General features: G+C 30.0%; 1 protein-coding gene across 1 annotated transcript in view; it reads right to left on the reverse strand.

Moving 5' to 3' along the window:
* Window positions 1-5,191, reverse strand: part of LOC126896982 (uncharacterized) — a 32,589-nt gene extending 27,398 nt beyond the window's left edge. The window contains exon 1 of the mRNA XM_050670272.1: window positions 5,001-5,191. The gene's annotated coding sequence lies outside the window, so the exon portion shown is untranslated. The remainder of the gene's footprint in view (window positions 1-5,000) is intronic.
* Window positions 5,192-9,501: the final 4,310 nt, after the last annotated feature.

Genomic DNA, 9,501 nt, shown 5'->3' on the forward strand with positions numbered 1-9,501 from the left:
AACTGCATCGTTAAAACTATTTTAATATTATTTAATCGGTACATATATGATTTTGAAATGAATAAAGCTAATTAAATATTTAATTAGCTTTATTAAATTAAAATCGATATAAAAATGTCTTACTGGCAAAAAATAACAACCATAGAACTACAAACGATAATAATTCTTATCTTCAATTATTTCACATGCGAATGCAATATTAGTTTAGGTTTAATAGAATTGTTTTTTTATACATTTTCTTGACCTTACAAATGTTTATTTTTGTTAACCCACACTGTGTGTGTTATTTAAACAAATAACGTGTTTTTTCTGGACCAAGTAAAAATGATTAGTGAAACGAGTATAAAAAACGAACGGTCATAATTTACTACAGCGTTCAAAGTCTCTTTCCTGAAGTTATAAGTGGTAAAGAATATTACATTATTCATTTATTTATATTCAAAAGTAAAAAATGTGTGGTCTTAGTGTACTTTTGAACTTTTCACATTGAATGTTAGACATTTTTTTTTAGATTACGTATATTAGCAATTAAAAATTTATACTGAATTCACAAAATATTTAGTTGATTATAGAGTGTTGTTTATACCGGATGGTTGTAATGATCAGGTTCTACCTACTTTATTAAAACATTTAAATGGATAAGTATTAATTATTATAGTCAGTTAGTGGTTAGCATAGTAATGTAATGTTTTATTTTAATTTAAAATTCGAGAGTTTATTCGAAGGTATCACAATGGAAAAATTACCTGAGAACGTTTCATTTATATTTAATGTTCCAATAGTCTAAAAAATCTTTTTCCATACTATAGAATTAAAAGCGTGGTTTATGATGCGTGTAGAACATTTGTTTTTGTGTATATATTAGTTACATTTCATTTCAATTAGGGCGAAACGCAACATAGATAAGATTTGAAAATCGTGTGGAAATAATATTTTCTACAAATAAATACTGAAATAGATTACTTTTTAATTTTTATTGAACCAAATTTTCATTGAAATTTATAATTAATGGAATTTTAATAACAGATATTAAAATAATACACTGGGTAAGTTGTTTAAATTGATGTATTTTTAGATTTCATCTAAAAATCTCTAAACTCTAAGCAATCTCAAACAACACTTATAAAATATTTCTAAACTTTATTGGAAATATTTGAAAAATACAGTTTGAACCAAAAATAATAATTTTAAGTATTTTAACTTTAAGTAATTATCACTTAATTGATCGAAGAAAGTCCTATGTCATAAGTTGTAAAAATGACGAATGTGGAATTGAATGACTCGTTGGTTTTCTTAAAACACGTACCATGTAATATTAAAATTCAAGTAATTAGATGATAAAAATGAAGTAATTTTTGATTTTGAAAACTTCATTACGCCACGTCTCAAATGCCAGGTGGTTGCTAATGCGGATTTATAAAATCATAATCAACCGTTGTATTATAGTCGGGCTGCAGTATTGATATACAGAACATAAGGGAGCTAGCACGTGTCCTTTACGGGTCGACGAGGGGGTCATCGGAGAACGGTATGAAAGATCCCCCCTCGACACGCGCAGGACAACGGCTATCAAAGGCAGCTGGATCGCGGCATTTATGAATAAATTCGCGGGCATCTGTGCCGACGACGACGACAGCAGCCGCGGCGATGACCCGTTCTTTTGTTCTGTCAAAATAATAACATTATAAATTAAACAAAGTACCGCGACGCAGAGAGAAATTAAAAAAAAAAAACGGCCAAGCCCTCGTATTGTTGTTCGTTTCGTTCGACGATGACCTTGGGGCAGCGTACCCTTTCGCGTACCGTTATGTAAGAGTCTAAGGTCCCCTTATTTTTTATAAAGGGAAAATTAAAAATTGACCTAAAAAGCTGCTAGGCAGGTGTCAAACAAGCGTCGGACTCACGCGATCACCGAGTCCAGCTGCGCCCGTGTTTGATTCCCTTCCCTGGCCACTTCTGTATGAAGAGTGCTCGTGCATTTCATTATGCAATGTCACGACACACCGTTGCATTGGCGTGTCCACATGCTTACACGATTAGCTCTGATCGCCAACGGGCAGAGTGCGAACAAGCAAAACGAAGGGTAGAACGCGACGTCAGACTCTAGTTTTGTCAGCTAGTTATTTTTAAGTTTTTTCACGTTATGCAACTAGATCGGCAACTTTTCCTTACGTGTCGTCCAAGGCATAAATAATAGAAAACATTTTTTTTACTGAGAGTCGATTTCTTTCTATTGATATCCTATAAAAAGCGCCATTCGTTTACGTGATTTGGATAGTTAGGACAGGGATAGTAATTTTTTTTTATTTTACTGGGTAATCAGATATATATATATATATATATTGTCATTTGTTTTTTACAGCTTACAGCTGGCAGATTAAAATGCAAGTAACAACGTGCACATGGATTTATCGACAAGAACATTACAGCACGTGTATGCTTTACGTCGATTTCGTGTAAAACATATGAAAATAATAAAACGCTTGGTAATATTATGTACAAATCTGCCCGCTGTGCGCGATGAGACGACTACACGAAGTAACTCGAGCTCGTTGTCACCGTATTGTTTCCATTCCCACGCCTTTCTAGCAATAATAGTAATAAATCGGTTGGCGCAGGGAAAATGAATTGAAATTATTGCCAGCGGTACTTTGTTAGTCTTTGGCAGTCGCGTTGAAAAGTTCTTTGGCACAAGTCACAAGCGTCAGGGCTGTTAACACCGTCACAGCGACTACGGTGTGATCGTATGGATCTGATAAACGGTTTGTGACGACAAACAAGTGAAATATTCCAACAGAACAGAAAAATGTATGCCTACTCGAAAAATGAGAGAGCAGACGAAGAGTGGAGTGAAAAGGCAAAATAAAAATTGCACAATGTCAGAGACTAGGTGTCTGTGTGTCACACACCGTGTAAGTCGCAGCTGCTGGGTGTGTGTACGAGCGTCAGTGATATTTATGATTTCCTGGATACTCGCTAGTTGCTTCTATTCAAATTAAAAACATACAATGAATGTTGCGCAACTTTTTTTAAGTCACGAGCGCACTGACAGACGACAATGAAAAAAAATTATAATGAAACGTTAAACCGGAGAAATTACAACGGTCGGTTGATTTACAACGAAGCTCATGTGCAAAAATAAAATCCGAATTTTAATTGCAAATAACAATAAGTGTGTTTTTTTTTTTTTATTTGTAAACTTACTTTTACGTCTATCCGAGATGAACTCGCAACCGAACGACACAACAGACAAACAACAAATGCTGTGTCCACTGTCAATGTTTTATCTACCCGATATCAATGTATTCATGTATTATTTTCTATTTCGAGTTACGCCCCGGTACAACTAGTGGCACTTTCAAACAAAATATCACAATTTCCCCTCCCAAAATACAAACGCTGTGCCGATGTTTTTCTTGCTGATTTATATGTCGGAATTCCTAAAACCATTATACGGTTGCGCGATGTGTTTAACGGTATTATATTTTCAAAAGGGATTACACGAACCCGTCATACGCATACATAATATTATACTGAAAATGTATTATAATAATATGCGCAAGTATATTTTTATTTATTTCGCTCTCCGAGGACAATCGCAATTTATTTAAATTTCCAGCAAAACGGATTCCAACCACTGCCCGTGACAATGTACCCCTGTGACTTCCGCCACAGGGGTACCCCTCTACGGTATTAACCGTTAAAGCCATCGAGTGGATTCTGCAATTTAAGGTCCGGCGTCGGAGCTATTCCGAGTACACAACTGAAAAACGCCTCCCGTTATATTTTCAGTGCTATTTGCAATGCAAGTGATAATGAAGATGGTACATTGTAATGAACGCGCGCTACGTTTTTCCTCGTTAGGAATGTGTGCAGCTATTTTCACATGCACGCACACAAACTTACATAGACAAATAGTCATGTGTTTCTATTTGTCTATTGTGTGGACGCATAAAGGGCGGAGTTGAATAAATGCGGGGGATGGTCGGCTATGGGGCGCCGCCCTTGTTCCATCTGTCACCTTTGACGCCTCCATATGACCCTTGATCGCATTAATCTAATATACCCTTCGAATCCATTATGGATATTTTTTAAGCTGAATGACGTTAAAATAATGAGAATATACCAGGAGAAAATTTTTTAAGAACGTCATTCATTATCTATTTGTATTTTTAAGACTAGTGCTTAAAAATTGCCAAAATCCCACTTAATTAAAACTTCGAGAAGAGTACCGTAAAGAATAAAAAAAAATCACCTAAATCATCGTTGAAGTCTCTTTTTATTTTTCACGTGAACACTTAAAAAAACAATCAAATATATTTCTAAGAGAAGTCATGAGAACATTTTTAACTTCTACAGTTATGGTTGTATACGTTTTTTATAGAAGTGTGTAAATAGTATTTGGAGCTGATGGCTACGGAACAATAAACGTGCGCAGTATACCAAAATTACCAACTGTAATGCACTACTACCTTCTGCAAATTGCCGTTTAACCCGTCAAATATTTGGTATGCTATTAGGGTTGTGTGACAGAATTATTATGTAAATTATCAGGAAGACCTGTTTATCTTAAATTAATAGTAAATTCAAATGGTTTTCGAATCTAGTCAAAAATCGGGATTTTTATAGTACTAGTTTTATTTTTATTATCCATTATTTTAACGTATCAATTATAATATATATTCCACTCATTATACAGTTATTACATAGTTAAACTATGTGTTGAGTTAAATGGTTTTCTGTAAACTAAACAATTATTATTGTAATATTATGTGATATTTTTCTACCACTAGTGGTAGTTGAGCTATATACACTTAAATTAAATTAGCACTATCAAACAATTTGCAAAGTATAAATTGTAATCACCAAATTAATACATCAGTGTTATATAATAATCTTATTATGGTTTAAAGAATCAATTAAATGTGTTAAAATACGTATTAATATATAGGTTAAAAAAAAACTATTTCAATTGTTTGATTGATTAAGCTTTAACTTACTCGTATTGAAATGATCGAATAGTTCGTTCAAAATCGTTCTACTTGGCATAAAAAGGGCTTTATTGCTAATTTAAATTAATATCAACTTTAAGAACACCAGAAATATTGTAGAAATTAATATCACAATAATTTAATATTAATAATATAATTTTGCTTTTTATCACACAATTGTAAGGAACCTCGAAGGGATACAAAATATTGATTTTCTATTTATTATATAAATAATAAATTTTACAAAAACGTTAAGAAGAAATATTTAATCATAAAATATTATTTACTTTATTTAGTTTATAGTATTTTCATTTTAGTTACCTAATTTAGAATTCAAATTTTAAATGTCGAAAATTAATTTGTTGTGTTAAATTTTGTTTTATTACCTAAAATTAATTCATAGAATATGATGTTATATTTTTCCCGAGAATTTTAATCAATTTATGCTTGTTGGATGTCTAGTATATTTTATGTTAATTTAGGTGTAAGTATTTAAGTAGAACTGTTAAGGAACGAAATGTTGTACGAAGTGCTGCGATTTTTAAACCATTTGCTAGAAGACCATCAGTTTTCTTTTTGATACTGTCCAGGTCCAGTCATTCCGCTAAACTCGTACCAAAGACACTTTTTTACACAGTAACAAAGGCTCCGATGCGAAAAGTCACGACGGAGTTGATTTTGTTAGTAGTTGTTCGTGGAATGATAAGCCACGTCATTGGTCGAAAACCACTAGTACTCGATTCTGTAAATGACCATTGTATTTAATAAATAAAAATGTTGACTAAAAACTGAAACTTAACACTAATGAACATGCGCGATACACCAATTTTGAATTGTACATGAGCTCCACTACGAAAATTTAACGAAATTAAATTAACCCTCAATTTCGCTATTGTGTTTAAATGAAATAAACGGTAATTTGATGTGTACGCGCATCACAGGAGAAAAAACTTCTTCCCGTTATTATTTTCCTCTCCCCTTGTTTAACTGTGAAGTTTTGATACACAGTATTACCATGGAATGCCAAAGGGTTGGCGAGTTCACTTATACAGTAAAATTTCTGATGATCAAAATAAATACTTTTTTACTATTTCAACAAAAAAACAGGAACGTTACAGTGGAAAAACATGTATTTATTAACTTTTACGAATATCGTAACAGAAAAACTAAAATATTTCAAATTTCCAGTACGTTAATAATTACATGGCAATTAATTCTGTTGTTAAAATTAAATAATTTATAAATATGGTTCTATGAAATATTTTTTATTTGAATAATTGGCGTACAAATATCATACTGAGAGATATCATTAAAAATACAAACGCGGACACGTATTTCACTAACATTAAACCCGTGCACGTATATTTGAACCGTATAGTCATTTTTGGTAAATGAAATAGCTATTAGGGTTGGATTTTTATTTTTTATTTTTATTAGCAATCGAAAGTATTAATACCCGAAAGTGTTTATTGATTGGCTTTAACATTAACTGTTGACTATATACTATCGAATGTGATTACCTACTAGACCGTACAAACTACCAATAGATTAATATGTATAAATATATTATGCACATACGGTAACACGATACGGGCTACACGGAAAAATTGATTAAATAATTTTAATGAACTAAAAAACGGTGAAAAAGGTAATGATTTTTCAACCAGCACATTTCAGTGGCCCCAAAATACAATGGTTTTTATACAACAATTATTTTTGTAGAAGGATTTCGACGCTGAGCGTATAATTTTTGTTTGCGTACACATTCAATGGCACGACGGAATGGAAAAAGTTCCCATTAATCACGTGTCGCCATAAAACAAAAAATTAAAAAATGGTTCCTCCCCTTATGCGTGGTCCGGCAGCGGTAGTGACGTTGGTAGTCTTTTTCGATCTACATGTTTTGATTCGGCCTGCTGCCACCGAAATTCCCTATAGCGGATGCACGCTTGTTTTATTCATAATGGAATTCTGGCAAATCGTAAAAAAAAAAAAAACTATATATAAATATTATTTATATAGCACGTCCATTTGCGTTATAGTATTGATTAAACATTATATCCCAGGGGTATCTACTGCTGCCTTCAGTTGGTTGGGGTGGCAATCAACATTTAGAAAAAAAATGGAGAGAGGAAAAGATAATCAAAATGATGTGTCGCTTTGGCGGTACATTTTTTAACTGGGTCCTAATGTTTCAAATGGTTTATCAATTTTGCATGTGATCTTGTAAACATAATCAAAACAAATTTTCTTTAAGTGTTTAAAAGTTAACTAAACCATTGAACTATTCGATTTTATTACAAAGCACTAAACTTCGAGGTAATTACAAACAAGCTAAATACATGAAAACTAAAAAAGGATTTTTCATATTTATAAAAAAAATATCAAATTTATTTATACTATTATTAATTTTTACCAATATATTTGTGATGTTAACAATTTAAATAGTTTTTATAGAATTTATTTTCAGATAGTGTATTATTACACCACATATTGGTAGATTCTCATCGCCGTGTGAATAAAATGTAAAATATACTTCAGTTAATGAAATTATAATTTGACGTTTTACCATTTGACATTGAAATATTTAATTGTATTTTAAATATTAGTTGAATATTTGAATTTTTTTATATTATTAGAATATATTTATAAATTGATTAAATATTTATAAATTTATTTAATCAGTAAATAAATAGAAGGGATTTCATTCATTTCCGATTAGTTGTTTACAAAGTATAGTTTATATTTAGGATTTGATAATACCAAACTATATATTATATTTTAAAAATATTTTTTGAACAAACAATTAAAAACAATCATTAAGTTTAAATTGATATTAATAATCGCATTAATGATCAGTATAAATAAAAGCGTTCTATTATTCTTATCAAATGAAAAACCTAACTAAAAGTTCAAAAAATACAAAATTTATTTATTGAATAACAGGATTATCACTATCGATCTTTAATTTATTGTTTTAAAATTAATTCGAATAAGTATATTATTGTAATATAACAAAACGTATAAGATATGTTTTATCATCTGATGTTATAATAACATCATCATATACATAATGAAGCAAAGTTTCAAAACAATATATTATATTCAAATTTTAATTAATTAACATAAAAAAAAATTATGTTTCAAACTTACAATATTTAATTTTTAATTATTTAATATATAAGATAATGATTTAATAAATTTCATCTTTTGTGAATATCTTAAATATTTTAAAACAAAAAGAACCTGAAAAATTAAATCCAATATAATTCAGACAAATTTGATGAATAACTCCGTATTCGACTAATCTTAAAACATTTATAAGTTTTATTTGAATCCATTAAGTTCTGTATATCATTATTGTATAATGATTATTTTTTTATATTTTAAAATTTAAGAATCAAAATATAATTAAATTAGATTATATTTAACATAATTTAATTTAATTACAATTCACGAATTTCATAACTTTTTGGAATACAAGTTTATAATTTAAGTTTGAGCTTAAATTTAAATTTGTATACTAATTTTTTAACTAAAAAACTATATCATTAAAATAATATGTTGCATAAATTTGGGACTATCAATTATATAATTAATGTATATTAAAATACTTAACTTTTCTTAATAGAAAATTTTGCTTAAAGTCTCTATTTTTAATTTTGTTATTGTAATTTATTATTATTCTATTATTTTCTTATTATTTAATAAAAATATGAACAATTTAATATAAAATATAATAGTTTTTTTAAATAAAAATTGCGTAAAAATTTTATTGATATATTTATTAAATATCAAAATGGAAATAAATTTCGAATTCCATAAAATTAGTTATTTATCATTAATAAATTTTGATTGAATACATAACGTACGAACTATTTGGCGTAAAATGTAACTTGGAAAAAATTGAATGGAATAAACTTGTTCAACTACAGTATAATGTAGTAATTCATTACAAATTTTAATAATACGTTTTGAATCAACTCAATGTGTTCAATTATGTCGGTAAGATTACCGTAATGTATTGAAAAAATTAAAACAAAACTGTAAACAAATTTTATGTATTTACTAACTTTTCAACTGTGTGTGTATATCCGGGCGATCCGCTTTAGATATTTTTGTCAGTCACACTTTGTGATGATAAATATAACAAAATACCAAATATTAAACAAAAAGATAAAATAACATTACTAAAAATAGCGTGAAATTAAATTAAACCATGACGTTTGCTTGACTATCAGTCGATATTTTTTCTATGTGTAAAATAAAAATAAATAAAAATAAATTTTTCGTTAGATTTGAATACGATAACAATAAAACACAACAAACTAAAAGCTCCACATCGGTCGACCTGGTCTAGTCGCGTCCCGAATGAAGTTTAAATCGGCGAACGGTCGAGACATATAGGCCGTGATGATGACTCGTCGGCTATTACACCTAGAGCGAATCGCCACCACCGCCGACACCGGCCCCTTCCACCAACCTACACCCCCATCCGCGATGTCCAAAA

The sequence above is a fragment of the Daktulosphaira vitifoliae genome, unplaced genomic scaffold, assembly GCF_025091365.1.
Source record: "Daktulosphaira vitifoliae isolate Bord-2020 unplaced genomic scaffold, ASM2509136v1 Scaffold_1, whole genome shotgun sequence".
Classification (NCBI taxonomy): Eukaryota; Metazoa; Arthropoda; class Insecta; order Hemiptera; family Phylloxeridae; genus Daktulosphaira; species Daktulosphaira vitifoliae.